This window comes from Apium graveolens, chromosome 2, assembly GCF_009905375.1.
Source record: "Apium graveolens cultivar Ventura chromosome 2, ASM990537v1, whole genome shotgun sequence".
NCBI classification, from domain to species: Eukaryota; Viridiplantae; Streptophyta; class Magnoliopsida; order Apiales; family Apiaceae; genus Apium; species Apium graveolens.
This window is the reverse complement of record NC_133648.1, coordinates 219,508,047-219,529,468: the sequence shown is the minus strand read 5'-3', so window position 1 is coordinate 219,529,468 and position 21,422 is coordinate 219,508,047.

Genomic DNA, 21,422 nt, shown 5'->3' with positions numbered 1-21,422 from the left:
AATTACTGAAGTGTTTGAGAGGTACAATGCGTTGATCAACAACCTGAACATCAATGGAAAGTATTATTCAATCAGGGAGGTCAACAAAAAGTTCCTTTTAACACTGCCAGCTCATCTTGAACATAGAATCACTGCCATTAGAGAAGCTAGAGATCTGAGTGAGATTTCTTTGGACAGGCTCTATGGAGTGTTAAAAACTTATGAGTTGGAGCAGATTCAACAGAAGGAAGTCTACGGGAAGGATAGAATGGTCAGCACATCTACTGCACTTGTAGCTGAAGGTCAACAACAACAACAATCTCAACAGTTAGAAAGAATGGTATAGTTTTCCAAGGGTGAGGAAAATGAGTTAGTAGCAGAATATGATCCTCCTACTACAAATCAATCAAGTGATGATTTTTATTCCTTGGAAGAGCTGGAGCAATTGGAAGATGAATCAATGGCCCAAATTGTCAAGAGATTCTCTAATGTCAGATTCAGGAGGAATCCCAAGCTTAAGTACAAGTCCAACTACAACAAATTCCAGAAAGGTGGATCTTCATCCTCTAACACCAGCAGTGGTGGGTACAAAACAGGGATGAAACCTCTGTTATGTAAAGTATGAACAGAGTTTGTAACATCCAATGAATTTTGGAAAGGAAAAGAATTTTGGCATAAACCCGATATCTTGCTGATCAGGCAAAGACACCAATAAGTAACCTTTTCTACTAGTAGATGGATGAATCCCCCACCGGTCATCACCCTGGCCACATAATGACCTTGTGCTGGACCGCCACCCGGCCTCTTACGCGTTGATGGACTGCCATCCAGCCACTTACACTTTGATAGACCGTACCCCGGCCTGTCGCTTATGCCGACTCAATTAGATGGACTTACTTCCCGAACGTTGGGCAAGTAATCAAATTGTTTTCTCAAAATAGCAACCAAGTTGCGAATGTAAAATACACCACAGAGCCGGATCCCCCAGGTTTTGAGCGAGTATTTAAATCCCCTTTGAAAGGAAGATCTTAAATATAAAAATGAGTTTTGGGGTCCACTCTAACTTTAAAAATCATTTTGAAGACTCGAAAACATTTTTAAGAATGTTTGGAGTACTGCTGATTTATTAAAATAAATCAGTCCCGATATATTAGAAATATCTGAATATTATTATTTAAATAATATTCTCATAAAGATAATCCTTATAAAAATATCGAAATAGAAGTTTTAAAACTCATACTTGAAATGGATATTAAATAACCAAAGATATACTTATATGAAAGTACTATCCTTATTTGAATAATCGAAAATTAGTTTGATTATCGAAACATTATTCTTTAATAAAATAAAGAATATTATTAAATAATAAGCGGAGTCATAATACCTCGAATGAATACTATAAATAATATTCATTAAATAAAATAAACGGAGTCATACATCCTCCAATGAATATCCAATTAATAATCATTAAATATAATAAACAGAGTCATAAGTCCTCGAATGAATATTCAAATAATATTCATTAATTAATATAAAGTTATCGAATGAACCTTATTCGATCAATAGTTTTGAAAACTATATCCATATATATATAAATATATATATGTATATATATTATACTCGGGAGCCTCGCCTCCCGGTTTTAGAAAAAGTTCACCTTTTTATCCCCTATACTAAGGGTATACTCAAATACCGCTTATCTCTAGCATAGGTATTATGCAACTATAAGCATTGAACCAACAGATATATAAATCAAGAATATGAAACAGGCATGCATATATACCATATCACATGCTACAATATATCGCAAGATCATGCATATACACATATACATCACAACAACAGTTATACGGGTAGAAAACTTGCATGAGCGACTGGGGGTTACAAATGGCTCGGGACGAGTCTGGTAACCTATAAACAACATGTGAGTTGGAATTAAACCAAAGTCACTTGTAAATCTATACTTTAACCAAATTAGACTCTAACGCTCGCTTTGCGCTTACTGATTCTCTTAAGTCACTCGAGTACCCTCGGCTCCACCATTTTTAATAAATTAACCATTACGAGTTTTAAGGCGATTCTTTCGTGAGTGTCTTACTAACTGCCTAACACACTTAACATAATTGTTTCATACACTAATTAACCTTTTAGGTCTTTAACCTATGTTTCAAAGTAAGGCGAGGGGTAATGTTTCGTTCGCGAAATGTCGTTACTTAAAACGGCCGTTTCTCCTAAACCGTACATCGGAATCAAATGAAGCACATATCAAAATGAAGCTCGTAACATGAACTATCTAAACATGGCAATGGTCAAAACCTAGCAGGGAGTTCTTGGGTCCTAATGTTATGAACAAAAGCAGTCTAAAGTAAATCGGACATTACGACGGCTATGTTTACGCGATTTCCCAATTTTATACCATTCCAATACAACCACCAATCAATCCCAATCCATCCATACAACCAACATCCATCCACAATACATCATAACAGCCCCAATCAACTCAATATTAACAATTATACTTATTCTTAAACTTGAATTTAAACTATACTTAAGTCCTTTAACCAAACCATAAGATTTCAACATTCAATTCACCACCATTACAACCCAAACTCTAAACCAACAAGCATTAAGCTACTCTATTACCATAACAACCAAAATCATCCTAATATACAAAGTAAATCTAGGGTTTGGAGATGATATACCTTCCTTGAAGTGATGTGAGTAGCTAGGAAGCCTTAAGAAGCCTTGAGATGTCTTAGGGATGCTTGGATCTTAAAGGAAAAACAAGAAAAATCAAGTAAAAAACCTTGAAATCACTATTCATTGTCTTCTTCATTGATTTCTTGGAGAAGATTAAGAATGAATTGGAGGCTTAAACTCATAAGATAGCCATAACTATGCATAAGGAGTACTAGAGAATTATCTTACCAATTTAGGAAGCTTGGAACTTGGATTTTGAAAAATCTTCTCTTTGAAAATGGAAAAAGCCGAGAGCAAATGTTCTTGGTGAAGAGAAATACAATTTTTGTTTTGATGAAATGATTTGTTTTGGCTTGGTGGATGTAGTTTTGTTTTTGTTTTGGTTAATTACCTTATTAACCTTGTCTTTGTGTGGTTATAAACCAACCACATCTCATCCCTCTCTATGTCATGCTTACATCACCTTATTATGTCATCATCTCTTACTTGTCCTCTCCTTATTGGTTGGATGACCTCATCATCCCTAACCTCCTTGATTAACTTCCTAATTGTTTGCCTAATGACCGCTGATCTGTTATACGGTTCGCTTAACTTTCGTTTTCGTTTATCGTTTATCGTTTGAGGGATCATACCCGGGATCTTATTACTTAGGTTCCCTTAACCTTTCTCAATATATTTTATTCCTTTTATGATCCTCTCTTATAATCCTTTAATTCAAATCCTTTTTATCCTGTTACCTTATACTCAATTCTTTCCGTATCTAGTGGATTTCTGGGAAAAATCAAAGTGTTCGGAATTGGATTCTGACGATCTTTACATACACTTATATACCCTATAGAGTACCAATAAAATCTCAGATTATCCATAACAGAACGCCTACATAGTGTGGCATAAACAGTTTTCTTATTCAGCAATATCAGCAAAAACACTATTCATAAGGGTTACAAAGAGTTCAAAATTTTGGGGTTATTACAATATTCCTTACAAGTATAAATGGAATGCCATAAACTACCACAATGAAAACAAGGATTTTATGGCTTAAACCTAACAGACTGACTCTTAACTCCTGACTTAGAAGGTAAGGGGTTTATATTCTTATTCTTCCTGTAAAAAGAAGCCAGATGGTTAGAATTTCCACAGTTATAGCATTTCTTTCTAGGAGCATTAAGAACAGGCATATAATTATTGCTTTTATTCACACCTTCCTTTCCATTCCTATTTTTCCTAGGTGGCTTTACCTTGTTTACATTCTTAATCTATTTCAGCTTATACTTAAGCTGCTTCCTCGTCATTAAGCCTATGTTAACTTTAGCTGGTTTATCCTGTTTTAATTTGTCAGAAGTTGACTCTGCCTTAACTTCTGTATCAATATCTTTCATCTTTTCAGAATCAGACTTTACAGTTTTAGCTACAAACTTAACAGGATTTACCTTTGGCTTAGTAGTCTGTTTAATAATAATTGGCTTAATTTGTTCAGTTCCTGTTTCACTTTTATCATCTCCATAACCTAAGCCCTCTTTCCAGTTTCCACTACTTAGTAAATTCTGAGTTGTTCTGCCAGAGTTAGTCCAAGTCCTGATAATCTCTCTTTCCTTTTCTAACTCAGTTTTTAGAGATTGATTCAATTCTAACACTTCATCTCTAACATAAAAAGCATCATCTCTTTCTTTCTGAGTTTGATAGAACATAACTAACTCCTTTTCTAAATAGTCATTCCTTTTCTTAAAAGCCAGATTTTCAGAATTTAACCTATCACATGTTAAAGTTTGATCTCTATAGCTAATGAATATAGTTTTAAGATAAGATCTCAACTCAGTAATATCATCAGTATGAAAAGCATAAGTTGTTTGAGGTACCTTTAACTCAGCAGCATCAGAACTGCTATCAGCATTTGCCATCAAGGCATAGTTCACCTCATTTTCAGAATCTGAAGTATTTGTCCAGCTTTTCTTCTTTGTGACAAGTGCCTTGCCTGTGTCACTTTTTCCTTTCTTGCAATTAGGAGATATGTGGCCTTTCTCACCACAATTGTAGCATTTAACATTTGAGTAATCTCCTCTGTCAGACTTTCCTGCTTTGCCTTTAGATTTTCTGAATCCCTTCTTATCAGAACTTCCACTTTTCCTGGAAAACTTCTTTCCCCTTCTGAATTTCCTGTAGGTTATCTTTGTGATAACCTTCACCATAAGAGCACACAATCTCATCATCTCTTCATCAACATCCATCTCAGATAGACTTTCAGTTTCTGAATCCTCATCATTATCAGAACTTGATGACTCAGTATCAGACTTTGTGATGAGAGCCTTTCTGTTAGGTCCCAATGTGTTTGTAGAAGGGGGGTTGAATACAAACAGTACCAAATAATCGAATAAAATGCGGAATAAAAAATGTGAAACAAAATTCAAGTTAAATAAAAATATTATTAAACTTGAAAGGTGTTACAACAACTGTATCGATTACAAGGTATTAATCTCAAATCAATTATCACAAATCTAGAATAAATTCGACATGAACTTTTTCTATTTTTGCAATAATTAGAATCAAATGCTAAACTCGATTTGAGATTAAGTTCTAGGGATTTTGATCCGCTAGATTGTTACACAAGAACAAGATAAATAATTCTAGTGGTTTGGATTTAACATTAACAAACTAGAAATTGATCTTGAATTTCTGCAGATGAAGATAAAATGTTTTGCTGCGGCTGCTGTCTCTTGTTCTTGAATAATGATTGAGATTATTTAAAGAAAAGTCTTCTGCTTCTTTTTAAATCAGCACAACAATAGAATTGAATTGGCATGACAATCCTATAGCTTGTATGACTTTCGGTAGGACAATTGAATGAACTAGCAAGACAATCTGAATGAACTAGCAAGACAATCAGAATGAACTAGCAAGACAATTACCCTCCTAGAGTAACTTTCGGTATGACAATGGAGAATGGCCTAGCATGACAATCGGTATGACAATCCAGATTGTCATGCTAGTTCATTTCCATTTGTTTTGCTGATTTAAGCCTTGAATTTAATCCAATTAAGCTTCTGAAAATTCCTAAAATTCCTAGAATTAATTCAGAATTAATTAATCAATTAATTCAATTAATAAATAAATTATTCTTCGCAGATATAATTTATTTTCTTAATTAAATTAGATGACTTAATTAATTAATAGAGAATTAATTCTAGTCTTGAGCAGCAACCATTCTTCTGCAAATCTTCTGAAAATCACTGAAAATTATGAATCAATTCCATCACTTCAACGTTGACACTCGATGTACTGTCTGGTTCATGAGTGACTAACTTCCGTGACGTTTCTTCATGTCTTGACTCTGACACTTTGATTTTCTTCAGATTAAATCCTTGTAATTAATTGATACTCTGACGAGATCTCTGTCACTTGATTAAATCCACGATCTTGATTTATATCACTGAGGCATGATCAACTTCTTGAACTTCTTCCAGTGAATCTTCAAGTCTGCAGATGAACAATGTTTCTTTATTCTTTGACAGATGTTACTTTGTGAGATCTCTCTGATGCTTGATCCACTATTTACTTATTACATTCTTATTTGAGTTGAGTTGAATCCTCGAATATACAAATAGGTCTATGACATATGACTTACAATCTCCCCCTATTTGTTTGTTAGACAATAACACACAAATACCTAGAGGATAACTCAACTAACAAATAAGAAAAAGATATAAATATACATGCAAAGTAAATAGCAGAAAAGTTCTGGATGAGATTTAACATTTTCCAGATTCCAAGTAGATGTTCCTCTAGACTGAACATATCTTCAAGTAGTTTCATCTTCATTTGTACAACCACATTTCCTGTTGAGAAGCCCATATCTCTTGCTTCTCCCCCTATGAGAATCAACTGATTAAAGAAGATCACCTTCGTTTTACCACCTCTCCCGTACAATAGGATCCGCAGATAAAAACCAATGGTACTCCCCTAACAGCTTCTTCCCTTACTAGGAAATCACCTTGTGTTTACCACCTCTCCCGTACAATAGGATCCGTAGTTACAAACAACAATGGTGTGGTGTAGTGTACAAGTAGGATCTTTTTCTTACTCCCTGCTATTTCTCCCCCTTAGTTGAGGAATCCTCCAAACTATTACTTAAGCTTCTATCTCCCCCTTAAAGAAGGAATGCATGCCGTCGTCTGAAGGAGTTCTCATATTTCACTTGGTTGGAAAAGAAATAACAAGTAGTTTCTTTTTCTTCCTCACTGTGAGTGTGTGATTGTGTTTTAGTGTACCTCACATGTGTTTCACTCTTCTCTCCACTATGTTTACACTCAATCTCACAAGTGTATCACTCTTCTCTCATAGCTCCATAATCCAGCTGTACCTGCAAGGAAAATCACCTTAGCCATCCTTTAAGGAGGTCACAGGTGGTGCAATGGGAGTTCACAAATCCCCATCCTTGTTAAACTCGTCAGATAAATCTGAGTCATAATCTACAAGTTGCTAGTTTCCCTTTTAGGGTTCCAGATTTGAATTCTGGGAAGGTAAACAATGATCCAACGATTTTAGCATAAAGATCAAAGTTCCCTTCTAATGTCTGTGAAGACACTTCCTTGTGACTCATCAGGTAATATCTGAATCATTGTCAACAAGTTGCCGATCTGCGCCTATGTCAGATCCACTATCCGCAGATGCATCCAGGGGATTTAAGCCTGGGGAGGTAGACACTGACCACTGACATATGGCTTTTGGATCAGTATCCTCTCCTAACACCTGTAAAGGCAATTGGTCCACTAACGAACCTTGAACAATCGAATCTGACCTTAAAATGGTCGAAACTCTTGTTTCCGTCAACTCATCCTTTGTGTGTGTAACCTCTCCTTGTGCATCAAGAATTGATTATGTTTGAAGTGGTGACACTACATCGGATACCTTGGCCGACAGGCAAAATTCAATAGACGCACCCTGTTGAGAGAATGAATCTAGTAACTGATTTAGTGCCTTTTCAGCCATTACATCTTTTTGAGAAGATGTATGGGGGCTAGCAGTTGTCTCGGTTTAAATACTACTCATCTATGTAGGAGACAGAGCTACTGGGTTGACTACAGAACCTTCCTTATGTGGTGCACTAGGCACTATCTCCCTCACGCTCATTCATACTACATTTAGTGGTAAAAGAGTGTTGGTTGGTTCTGTTTTTGTGTTTGTCTTTACAGTCTGGGATAGATGTTGTGGGTTTTCAACCTCATGACTGTCAATGAAAGAAAGTCATTGGAGACTGAACCTGTAACACAGAACATATGGTAATAGAGAGAAAATGATTTACACTAGTAATTTCAAAAGATTTTACATGAAATAAGAAACCACTAATGTAGAAAGAAGTTTAATTTTGTTTTTCAATATGAATGAGTTTTTGGATAAAACATTGATCACTTAGGGTAAAGTCTAAGTAATTCTCATTCATGTCAAAAGCTTACAAATATCTGCAACATAATGTTAACAACATATCATTGACCGATACTTGTCAAGTACTTTAGATACTAATTGTTATGTTGCATTATCAATATACCACTGCACATATAAAACAATATGATTGTGCTTAGTGATAAGATAGTTATAAATATGACGACTCTACTAGTTCATATAAAATTATAACTTCTGTTAGAGTGCCATACCATGTCCTTGACGATTGCTTGAGCAGTATACTAGTTCATACCAACCTGAAGTGAGATTGTGAAGAAGAGATTGCATAGTCCAACAGATCTGCAGCTGCAAAGTCCATGAACTGTGGTGCATTGACTTCCTCTTTTGACTCACCAACCAGGAGTACACTTGTACACATCTTACTAGAGTACAATTCCAAGTGTAATGTGCAGCAGGTGCCTGATATGTCGTAATATTCTCAAGTCTCGTCACTGGTGCTATATGTTAGATACTGCTTCCTGATAATAACCTAGCACAATATACAAAATTACAATGATAACATTCCCAGCTTACAAACAGCCATATCCCTCAGATAAACCTTTGCTGTTATCTCCAAAGGTAACCATGGGGCCAGCTTTCTCAACCACATTTGATAGCAGGGCTCTATCTCCGGTCATATGTCTTGATGATCCACTTGTCAAGAATCCACACTACCGGTTACACCTGTATACTGCCCTGCACTTCAAATGGATTAGACCTTCTTCGGAACCCAAACTTGGTTGGGCCCGGCATACTTGTAGAACTGTCCTTTGTCAGACAAAACAACATTTTTAATTTTAATGGTCTCAACATTCTCAATGACTGAACATTTGACCTTGTAAACAGCCTTAACAAATTTCTGTTTAAGCTTAGGCACAAATGTCTCCTTTCTAGCCTTAGAAGGACTAGCAGTCTTAGACCTATCATGCTTCTTGTTATTCACATGCTGACGAGGAGTAGTCTTATCATTAGACACATGCTTACCATTAAAATAAGCATACATCATATTAAAAGCACAAGACATACAATTAGCAACACCACATGCTTTATGAGAGTGATTAACAGCAGGCAATTTATGCATGGTAGACATGGCATTATTGTTATCCAACTCATGTGTGTCTGAGTTAGTCTCAGTTGCTTTCACAACTTTGACTGGAACTTTCGACTCACTTGACTTGGAAACAATCTTCTCATAAGCATGATCCTCAGCACGTATTTCTTCTTGAATAACAGAAGAGGTCGCATCAAATGGTTCAGCAATTGATGCTTTATAGAGGGGTTCATCAACACCCTTAAGCACATGTGGTACTTCCCTCCCTTTAGCACAAACATGAGGAGGGGAGTTTATGCCTAATTCTCCAATAGCAGCATTGTAATCATAACCTATTCCAGATGTTTGATTAACAGCTTGCTTACTGTAGAACTCTTTAGCCTTCGAACAAGAATTGAAGTAGGCTCTAACCTTAGTCTCAAGACCGGTGATCTTGTCTTTGAGAATAGTTTCGAGTTTTCTATAACAGTCAACTCTATTCTCTAGAAAAGATACCTGTTCTTTTAATTTATCTTGATTAATGTGCACAAGTCTTAATTCATTGACCTCTTTCTCAAGGTCTGTGATCTGTAAACTTAACAGTTCATTATCACGACGTGCACAATCTAAGTTACCTCTTAGATGATAAACCATTTCAGCAACAGAAAGTTTTACCTCTATTCTTGACAATGAAGCTTTTCCATCAATAGCCATAAGAGCAAGATTTCCTTCATCTTCATCTTCACTGTCAGTATCATCCCAGCTTCTTCCCTTTGCCAGATAAGCCCTTTCAGAGTTCTTTCTTACTTGCTTTGGCTTCCTACATTCTGTGGCAAAGTGTCCCAACTCATTGCAGTTATAGCATCTAATGGTGCCCCGATCAACCATCCCTGTTTGGTATCCACCACTGCTGGTGTTAGAGGATGAAGATCCACCTTTCTGGAATTTATTGTAGTTGGACTTGTACTTCAGCTTGGGATTCCTCTTGAATCTGACATGGGAGAATCTCTTGACAATTTGGGCCATTGACTCGTCTTCCAATTGCTCCAGCTCTTCCAAGGAATAAAAATCATCACTTGATTGATTTGTAGTAGGAGGATCATATTCTGCTACTAACATATTTTCCTCAGCCTTGGAATACTGTACCATTCTCTCCAATTGTTGAGATTGCTGTTGTTGTTGACCTTCAGCTACAAGTGCAGTAGATGTGCTGACCATTCTATCCTTCCCGTAGACTTCCTTCTGTTGAATCTGCTCCAACTCATAAGTTTTTAACACTCCATAGAGCCTGTCCAAAGAAATCTCACTCAGATCTCTAGCTTCTCTAATGGCAGTGATTCTATGTTCAAGATGAGCTGGCAGTGTTAAAAGGAACTTTTTGTTGACCTCCCTGATTGAATAATACTTTCCATTGATGTTCAGGTTGTTGATCAACGCATTGTACCTCTCAAACACTTCAGTAATTCCTTCTCCTGGATTTGATTTGAAATGTTCATATTCAGAGGTTAGGATTTCCAACTTGTTCTCCCTAACTTCCTCTGTGCCTTCATTAATCACCTCAATAGTTTCCCACATGTGTTTGGAATTTTTACAGTTCATCACATGTCTGTTCATCAAGGGATCAAGGGAATCAATTAATATTAATTGAAGGCTGGCATCCAAGGAGGCTTCTTCCTTCTCAGCAAGAGTAAAATCTTCAGGCTCTTTTGGATAGGTTCTAGCTTCAGTAGTCACCACACCATCTATTATTACCTCCGGTTCAATAACCATCGGAGTTTTTATACCCTTCTTTAACAAGTTTGAATATTTGGGATTTGCAACTTGTAAAAATAATAGCATCTTCTTCTTCCACATGATATAATTCTCTTTATCAAATTGTGGAATTTTAACGGTTCCAACTTTATGTGAAGTCATTATGAATTTTTGAATAAATAAAAATTCAAGGAGTTGAAAAATCACAAAAGTCTAGGATCTTGATTTGTTCGTTAATCAGAAGGCTCTGATACCAATTGTTAGGTCCCAATGTGTTTGTAGAAGGGGGGTTGAATACAAACAGTACCAAATAATCGAATAAAATGCGGAATAAAAAATATGAAACAAAATTCAAGTTAAATAAAAATATTATTAAACTTGAAAGGTGTTACAACAACTGTATCGATTACAAGGTATTAATCTCAAATCAATTATCACAAATCTAGAATAAATTCGACATGAACTTTTTCTATTTTTGCAATAATTAGAATCAAATGCTAAACTCGATTTGAGATTAAGTTCTAGGGATTTTGATCCGCTAGATTGTTACACAAGAACAAGATAAATAATTCTAGTGGTTTGGATTTAACATTAACAAACTAGAAATTGATCTTGAATTTCTGCAGATGAAGATAAAATGTTTTGCTGCGGCTGCTGTCTCTTGTTCTTGAATAATGATTGAGATTATTTAAAGAAAAGTCTTCTGCTTCTTTTTAAATCAGCACAACAATAGAATTGAATTGGCATGACAATCCTATAGCTTGTATGACTTTCGGTAGGACAATTGAATGAACTAGCAAGACAATCTGAATGAACTAGCAAGACAATCAGAATGAACTAGCAAGACAATTACCCTCCTAGAGTAACTTTCGGTATGACAATGGAGAATGGCCTAGCATGACAATCGGTATGACAATCCAGATTGTCATGCTAGTTCATTTCCATTTGTTTTGCTGATTTAAGCCTTGAATTTAATCCAATTAAGCTTCTGAAAATTCCTAAAATTCCTAGAATTAATTCAGAATTAATTAATCAATTAATTCAATTAATAAATAAATTATTCTTCGCAGATATAATTTATTTTCTTAATTAGATTAGATGACTTAATTAATTAATAGAGAATTAATTCTAGTCTTGAGCAGCAACCATTCTTCTGCAAATCTTCTGAAAATCACTGAAAATTATGAATCAATTCCATCACTTCAACGTTGACACTCGATGTACTGTCTGGTTCATGAGTGACTAACTTCCGTGACGTTTCTTCATGTCTTGACTCTGACACTTTGATTTTCTTCAGATTAAATCCTTGTAATTAATTGATACTCTGACGAGATCTCTGTCACTTGATTAAATCCACGATCTTGATTTATATCACTGAGGCATGATCAACTTCTTGAACTTCTTCCAGTGAATCTTCAAGTCTGCAGATGAACAATGTTTCTTTATTCTTTGACAGATGTTACTTTGTGAGATCTCTCTGATGCTTGATCCACTATTTACTTATTACATTCTTATTTGAGTTGAGTTGAATCCTCGAATATACAAATAGGTCTATGACATATGACTTACACTTTCCTTTGCCTTTCTTTGAGACATCCATTTTTGGGGATTCCTCCTCAGCCTTAAGAGCAACTGTTCTTGACTTTCTCCCATGCCTCTTGCTTCTTTGATCCATCTCAAGTTCATGAATTTTGAGCATATCATAAATTTCATCAAGAGTGGTTTCATCAAGAGCATAGTTGTCTCTTATAGTAGTTGCCTTCAAATCCCAACTTTCAGGAAGAGCGAAAAGGAATTTAAGATTAGTATCTTCAAGATCATATTCCTTATCCACCAGTGACAGATCATTCAAGAGTTTGACAAATCTATCATATAAACCAGTTAATGACTCATCAGGTTTTGAGTCAAAGTGCTCATACTCTTGAGTGAGTATAGTCCTCCTGTTATTTTTAATTGCATCAGTTCCCTGGCATCTTGTCTCCAAGGCATCCCATATCTCCTTTGCAGTCTTGCAGTTAATTACCCTATTTGACATGACATTATCAATGGCACTATGCAGCAAATGCCTTACCTTTGCATCCTTGGCAATTGATGAGATATCTTCAGCTGTATATTCACTTTTCTCCTTTGGTACGGTCCTTGCTGGCTGATCTGCAACTACAACAGAGAGTCCTTCTTTCCATATGGGATACTCAGAAGGTCTCAGTATGGGAACCCTAATGGTCTCATATCGATTATGGATTTGAGTCTTTGGAGTTTCTTCAGTTTTGGTGGGCTTGGTTGGAATTTGTTCTTCATACATGATTGTTTTGGATCTTTACTTTATATGTGTTAACAGATTTCTCTGATACCACTTGTTAGGTCACACACTCTGTAGAAGGGGGTTGAATACAGTGTATAGTATAATCAAATCGAATTAATAACACAAGTATGAAACAAAGAATAATCTTATTAATAAAACAGTATTTCAATGAAACCGTTCTCTCTCAGTGATGAACAAATATCACGAGAGCTGCTAGGGTTACAATGAATAATATTCTCGATTAAGATAACACTTTTTGTGTAAACCCTATGCTGTGTTTATATAAACACACAGTTACAACATAATCTTCTAATTTGATATCGAATATAATTCTGTATCCTAAAATATATCAATTAGTTATCTTTTCTTCCAAGTCTTCTATTCTTCATAGAATTCTTCTCCATACATATCTCTTCTTATTTTAGTCTTGATCTTCTTTCCTTCCAATCAGCCGCCTTCCTTATCTGAATGTCTTCTTAAGTCCTGATATTATCTCCTGATGAATATCTTCTGATATCTTAAGTTCTGACTTCAGTATAAGTACTGATTTCCAGTTAAGTCTTGATTTGTCCTGTTAGTCAAGATCTGAAAACTAAACACAAATCACTATTAGACATGACATCACAAATATATCTAACACAAAATATCTTAGCAAACTTTGGATCGACAAAACCCTTAGGTTGTATCATATATACATCATCTTCAAGGCTCCCATATAAGAAAGCAGTTTTGACATCCATTTGCCAAATCTCATAGTCAAAGTAAGCAACTATTACTAATAAAATCCTGATGGACTTGACCATAGTAATCGATGAAAAAATCTCATCATAGTCTATACCATGACTTTGTTTAAAACTTTTTGCCACTAGTCGCATCTTATAAGTATGTACTTTACCATCCATGTCAGTTTTCTTCTTGAAAACCCACTTGCACCCTATAGGTTTTACCCCTTCGAGTGGATCAACTAAAGTCAGTACTTTATTTTGATATATGGATTCCATCTCGGATTTCATGGCCTCTAGCCATCTCTTGGAGTCTGAACTGTTCATGGCATCTTGGTAGGTGAGAGGCTTATCATTATCCGTAAGCATCACATCACCATCTTGAGTCAAAAGAAATTCATAATTTCTCCCAGGCTCATGGTAAATCCTACTAGATCTACGAATAACCTGTGTTTCTTGGAAAATATTACTTTCAACATTTTGATGTACATCCTGATCTTATTCCAACTCTGGTTCAATGTTATCATGTGGTTCTCGAACTTCATCGAGATGTATTATCCTCCCACTGATTTTCTTAGAAAGTAGTTCTCCCTCAAGAAATACAGTGGCCCGAGCAACAAGCACTTTGTTCCCGGAAGGATTATAAAAGACTATACCTTAGTCTCACTTGGGTATCACACAAAATATCATCTATCTAATTTTTTTCCAAGCTTGTCAGAGGCTAAACATTTTACAAATGCTTCACGTCCCCAAATTTTCATAAATGACATGCTATGACGTTTATCAGTCCATATCTCATACGGAGTATTTTGAACTGCTTTGGTCGGAACTTGGTTAAGTGTATATGCAGCCGTTTCTAGAGCATAACCCTAGAAACTGATTGAAAGATCCGCTTGACACATAATCGATCGCACTATGTCCAAAAAGGTACGATTTCTCCTCTCAGAATCTCTATTCCATTGAGGTGTTCCCGAAGGAGTAAGTTATGATACACTATCACACTCCTTCAAGAAACTCTTGAAATTGAGGTTTAAGTATTCTCCTCCACGATCTAATCGTAAAACTTTTATACTTTTCCCTTGTTTGCTTTTCTACTTCGGCCTTATATTCTTTGAACATTTCAAAAGAATCGGATTTGTTCTTCATAAGAACCACATATCCTATCTACTGAAGTCATCAGTAAATGTTATAAAGTAGTAAAAGCCACATCTCGCCATCATACGCATTCGACCATATACATCATTATGTATAAGTCCTAGTCGTTCGGTGGCCCTTTCACCTGATCAGGTAAAAGAAGCTTTAGTCATTTTGCCAATGAGACAAAGTTCGCATCTTTCGTATGATTCAAAATCAAACTTATCCAAGTATCCATCTATATGTAACTCAGAAATGTGTTTCTCATTAATATGGCTTAACGACAATGGTAGAGGTAATGTTTGATTTGAGTCATCTTAGAACATATAAATTGTTACCTAATTGTGCATCATTATAAGTCTTATCATTGAAATATAATAAAGAACTATTGTTTATTTAATTAAAATAAAAACCTTTCTTGTCCTGACAAGAAATTGACTTAATGTATCCGCTAAAGGCAGACACGTAATAACAATTTATCAAGTTCTCAATCTCGCCTTAAGGGCGATATTAGGTATCGAGTTCCTTCAACTAGAGCAAAAACTTTTGCTCCAATTCTAACCCTATACCTGAAACTTGACCATTGCTAGTCTTCTTCTTTAGATCTTCCAAATAAGCTCGACAATTTAACTTCCATTCATCCAGTTATTTCCACATAAATGACAATCATCTCCTTTAGCAACACCACTATTAGGTTTCAAAAGCCCTTTGGGATTGGACTTTGGTTTGGCACCAAATAAGATCAAATCTTCACCTTGCATGTCCACTTTCCTTTCCCATTTGCATTCCATGTGTACATCATCAATATGGACATAATTCATGACTTTACCATATTATTTTCAGCAGTTCTAAACATGCTTAACAACTCAGTGAGTGTTCTGTCTATCTCATTCCTTTTGTTCTTAACAAACTGAGAATATAAGTTGTTCAAAGATCGTTTGCTCAAATCAAGCTGAGTTTCTAGATCATTCTTGAAACCCAAAATATCAAGATACATATGCATATTAATACAAAAGTATGGTGCCTTATTATTGTCAAATCTTTCTGAAGAGCCTATCCTTCAAACATCTTTTGGGTGCTCAATTATATCATAAGCATCATTATGCTCTTGTTGCTTCTAAAGCTCAGCACTCATAATTACAAGCATGAGACATGAAACAACAGTTGCATAATTAATTTGCTTCTGGTAAGCATTTTGTTTAACACATGTTTCATTCTCATCTAGAAGAAGTAAGGTAGGGGTTTGAGTGACATCCTTGAACCCGAGGACAATCCTCAAGTTCCCATGTCAATCGAGGAAATTATTTCATGTCAGCTTGTCCTTCTCAAGGACTATTACATAGAGAAGTTATTTCTGTTATTTGTCATTTGATATCTATAATATTAAAGTGCATTAAATGACTTAGTCTATAGATTATCATTAAATTATGTTCAAGTGATTATTCATATATATATTCACAATAAATATCTCCCACTATTTTTATCAAATCAATAGCCCTAACTATTAATTCGGAAAAATATCTTCTATATCCTTTCTAGTGAGCCAAGATCCATATTTCACCACGCGTTAGGTCAGCTTTGGCTTTTCTCCTAAAACATGATTATTTAGGTAGATAACATTTGTCAATTATATCAACTATATGACTCTTGGATAGCTTGGTGGAACAATATTTATTCATATTTATCTAATAAATCTCGCCAAACTCTATGCCTCTAAGTTCACAATCCTATTGTGGTAACTTAGTTAAGTCTAACCCAATAGTCAAAAAGTATCAATATACTTCAACAAATCTCCCACGATAGACAGGAGTACTTCGCTTTGGCAAACCCACTCCTGGTCGATCTAGTGGTTAATGCATTGGACTCATTGGAAGGCATCTGATCAACTTAATATTAACTTTAGGGTTTTGTTAATTTTAAAATGATCATGATCCCATCATAAAGAGATTCCCAATTTTTCCTTGAATAAAATACATCAAATCAATATTCGTCATGGTTTGATTTCCGGATAGTGAGGGAGTCACAACGGTCTCGCTTAAAACCCACAACCTTATAAGTTCAATGAACTCGCTTTTGATAAAATTGCCCCATGTGAGAAACAAAGAAAATTTGTATTTTATTCTGTGTTTCATAAACACGAGAATCTCATAATTGTTTGTTCATTTTAAAATCTTGAATAGTTACAGATTTATCTTGTTTAGCAAGCATGGCATGGGTGTCGTATCTAATACATACATCCTTAATTTAATTAAGCATGCATCTTTATAAACTACTCTACACATACATTCATCATATGCGCATATATATGTAAAGTTTAATAAATAAACGTGGTTGGTTATGGATTCATCCTATGTGATCTTTATCAAGTTAATGAAAAAGATCTACGTCAATCTAAGGTGGAAAATAAATACAGGCTAACTATTACATCTTCTTTCTTGTATTGCTTCCTTGGATGGCCTCCGTGTGGGATTACCCTTGATCTTCAAATCTTCATGTCTTCATGTACATTACAAGAATGAAATATGAAAACTAATCTAATGAACTTATAAGAAGAACTCTAGTTATATTCGAGATTTAATAATTAGAAGATTAAACGACATGCAAGCCGTATTTGAAAAACCAAAACCATTAACCTAAGGTCATAAGCCATAACCATCCACCATGCCCAATTAACACAAAATAACATGTTAAAACACATAATCTGATCTTAACATATCATACCCATCATGATCTAATCATTAAAACCAAATATTGAAAAAATCAGAAAATTCGAAATTAAATCTGATAACATTAAATCGCAGATTACAGGGCCTAAACGACGTCAAATGCCTTACAGATCAGTCGATGATAGCTTCATCTATCAGTTATGTTCAAACGCTCGATTCCATATGAAATAGCGTATTCGTTCGCCAAAATCGGACACCAGACACATATTTCAGCAAATCTGCTACATCCGATTTAGAATCGTATCAAATACGATTCTTATAATAAAAACAAACACAAAACATGTATATATTAGTATATATATAGATTATATAATCATCATATGATTATACAACTCTCATGAATATCATATATTCAAAACATATATATATATACACACATATATAAATATAACAACATGTAAAACATACAAAATCACATACATAACAGTCATGAAATATTGTATACATGTTATCATCATAAAACCAGTAAACACATAAACGGATTAACACTTTTCGCAAGTAGCTCTGATGCCATTATTGGCCTCCGAGCACATAAACGCAACGAAAACAGTAATTAAAAAACGTAAAAAATCAGAATTTTCGAAACCCACCGCAAGATCCATGCGAAAAATATATATTTAATTCGTAGATCAGATTGTTTTCCTTAAGAAGCTTTACCAACTGCTTGACTAATGGAGATCCAAAGCTTGTTCAATCTCCATGCATCCCGCTCTTGCAATCTACTCTCTATCGGTATCCACACGAATGCTTGAGCTCAAGGATTGGATGTGTACTAGCACAAACTCGTTTCTTCTTGCTATCTCCATCTTCTCTCTTGGTGGCTAGGGTTTTAGTAAAAGTCTTGCACACCAAAAAAATCAGTCACACAAGAGATATTATATAGAAAGTAGAAAAATGAATTATAACTCTTAACTAATTAGGAGTTATTATTAATTCAAAATTTCTATTTGTATTATAATTAAATCTCATTTAATTATTTAACAAATAAATTTCATAACTAATATTAGTAAATTTGAATATCATTATTTATCTAATTAATTAAGTTAAACTTAATTAATATTATAAATAATTCAAATTACTTTAATTTAATTTAAATCCAATTTAAATTAAATAATCCTTTAAGCATTCTTTGTGTGTGACCCTATAGGTTATTATTATATTGGCAACGAATTGTAAATCTAATTAAAATCGTAAACAATGAGCGGCATCTAGTAATACATCATTGCTACCCAAGTAATAATAATTGAATTGGTGATCGATTAAACCTTTCATGAATAATGTACAATGTAATATAATCCCTTTAACCACATATTATACATTAAACTAGAGGCATGTAATGTGTCATCCTCATCAATATTTAATCCAGGTTTCCTTGATCAATGAGTAGACTATCATATCTAATCGACATTTGAGCGTGGCCACACATTTCGTAGTCTAGCTCACACAAGAGGCCAATAATATCAATCCTAAAATAGGAGGGTTAAATCCCTTCTAGATCATTCATATTTCTCATACGATTCATAATATACCCAATGTCCACTTTTATCATTACCCGGTCAAGGATAACTTTTAATGGAATCAATGTATATTAATTCTCGCATAGAAATATAATGACTTCAGGTCTAAGGACCATTACATCATTATCACTGTGAGAATTACTTATGACACAACAGACATGTAGAATCTTACATCGGGTCTGTCCAGCACCATGTACATGTACATCTGCCTGTGTCTTTGACTTTAGTATCACTATACCTATGATCAATGAGATGTGATCATCAGTCAACAAACACACTAGTCTTAATGCATTATTATTGTCCCTTAATAATAATACTTGACTAGGGACCTTTAGGAATATTGATACTATTCTCGTAATCTCATTTCTAAGTCACGTGCTTAGAGATATAGAATTGCATATTATATTCCAAGGACATTTATTAATCTAACATTTATATCGCAGTAAATTAAGAATTAATAAATTATAAAGGGAATAATCGATAGAACATAAATATTAATAATCCAAATGTCTTTAACTAAAAATATCATAGTGTTGTCTCTAGCGCACAAACACTAACAACAACCACTGTCCAGAATCGACATGATCTTTTCCTTTCGTACCTTACCCTGCAGACACAGATTGATTAAGAAGATATTGGTACCTAAGCTTTCTTGGGTCCTGAAGGTTTAGGGGTAGAAACAGAATCAACAAATGAAACCTTAACAGGCTTAGCGTTCACTTTGTCTGATTCCTTCTCAGTGCTAGTCTCAACAGAGTTGTCGGACTTAGAGATATGAGGTACTACAGTCCTAGCCTGTGAATGCTCATTACTCATGCTTGTCTTAGTGTCAGTGCAAGTGCTAGTAGTTGTATGAAAAGCTTTGAAATATTCATACATAGTAACAAATGCACATGGCATACAACTAACTACGCCACATGGCTCATGAAAACTAGGCATGTTAGGCATGGCAGGCACACCAGAAGTTGCAACAGATTACACTTTAACTTTTGTGCATACATGTGTAAGGTGTGCAACAGAATTGCAATTATTACATAACTTTCTAGATGCAGATGAGGAAGATGCAAAATCGGTTTTCTTATCAAGACCTAACTGGCCATTTATGTTCTTATTAGCCTTAACCTTAGCACTTTCACCAGTCTCAGAGTTATCTCTTGGTTCCGATTTCTTAAGTGTGTCAGGTTCTTTCCTATCCACCTTGTTACCTAGGTCATCTTTGGATTTAGCTTTACTAGCTAGAGCCTTATGAGTCTTAGGGGATTCCTCTACCTTCTCTTTCTCTCTATCTTCAGCAATCAATTCCTCATTGATTAGCAAACTTACTTCGTCCAAAGATTCTGAAACAGACTTAGTGAACAAGGGAGATACATCATCCTTAATAACATATGGTACCTTTTCTGGGACAAACATTTTTATCTTAGATGCACCATTATCCTTCTTACTGTTCAGCTTAGAATAGTCAAGTCCTATTAAAGTCTTAGATTTAAATCTTTGACTATCTATTGTCTCCTTCTGAGTAAAAGCTGCATTCTTAAAATCCTGTAACTTCTTTTTTAAATCAGCAATTTGGGTTCTAAGAATGACTTCTATGTCTACGTTGCACTTAACCTTATTCTCTAGATATTCATTCTTTTGTTAAAGGTCTTCTAAGCCAACTACAAGAAATTCTAGTTCTTCATTTCTAAAGGTTAAACTCTCAGTTTTAAGAACTAACTTATCATATTCAAGTTTATATGCAAGCATGCTTGTATGAACATTAAACAATTCTAAAGTAAGTTCATGCACAGTAGATTTGTATTCAGACACAGACATATCAATAGTGGTAAGTTCAAGAACCTAAAATGATTGTGGAGATTCCTCTGCAGAGTCTGCCATAAGAGCTAGATTCACATACTCTTCCTCTTCATCCGGATCAGTATCATCCCAGCTTTTTTCTTCAATAATGTATGCTCTTCCCTTTTCCTTAACCACATAAGCATTCATCTTTTGTTTTAGCTTCTCATTCTTCCTCTTCAGATCTTCGTAAGTTTCCTTCTTTTCATATGAATCATTTCCTTTTGCTGCTTTGGGCTTTCTGCAATCAGATACAAAGTGCCCTAACTCATTGCAGTTGTAACATCTAGTTTT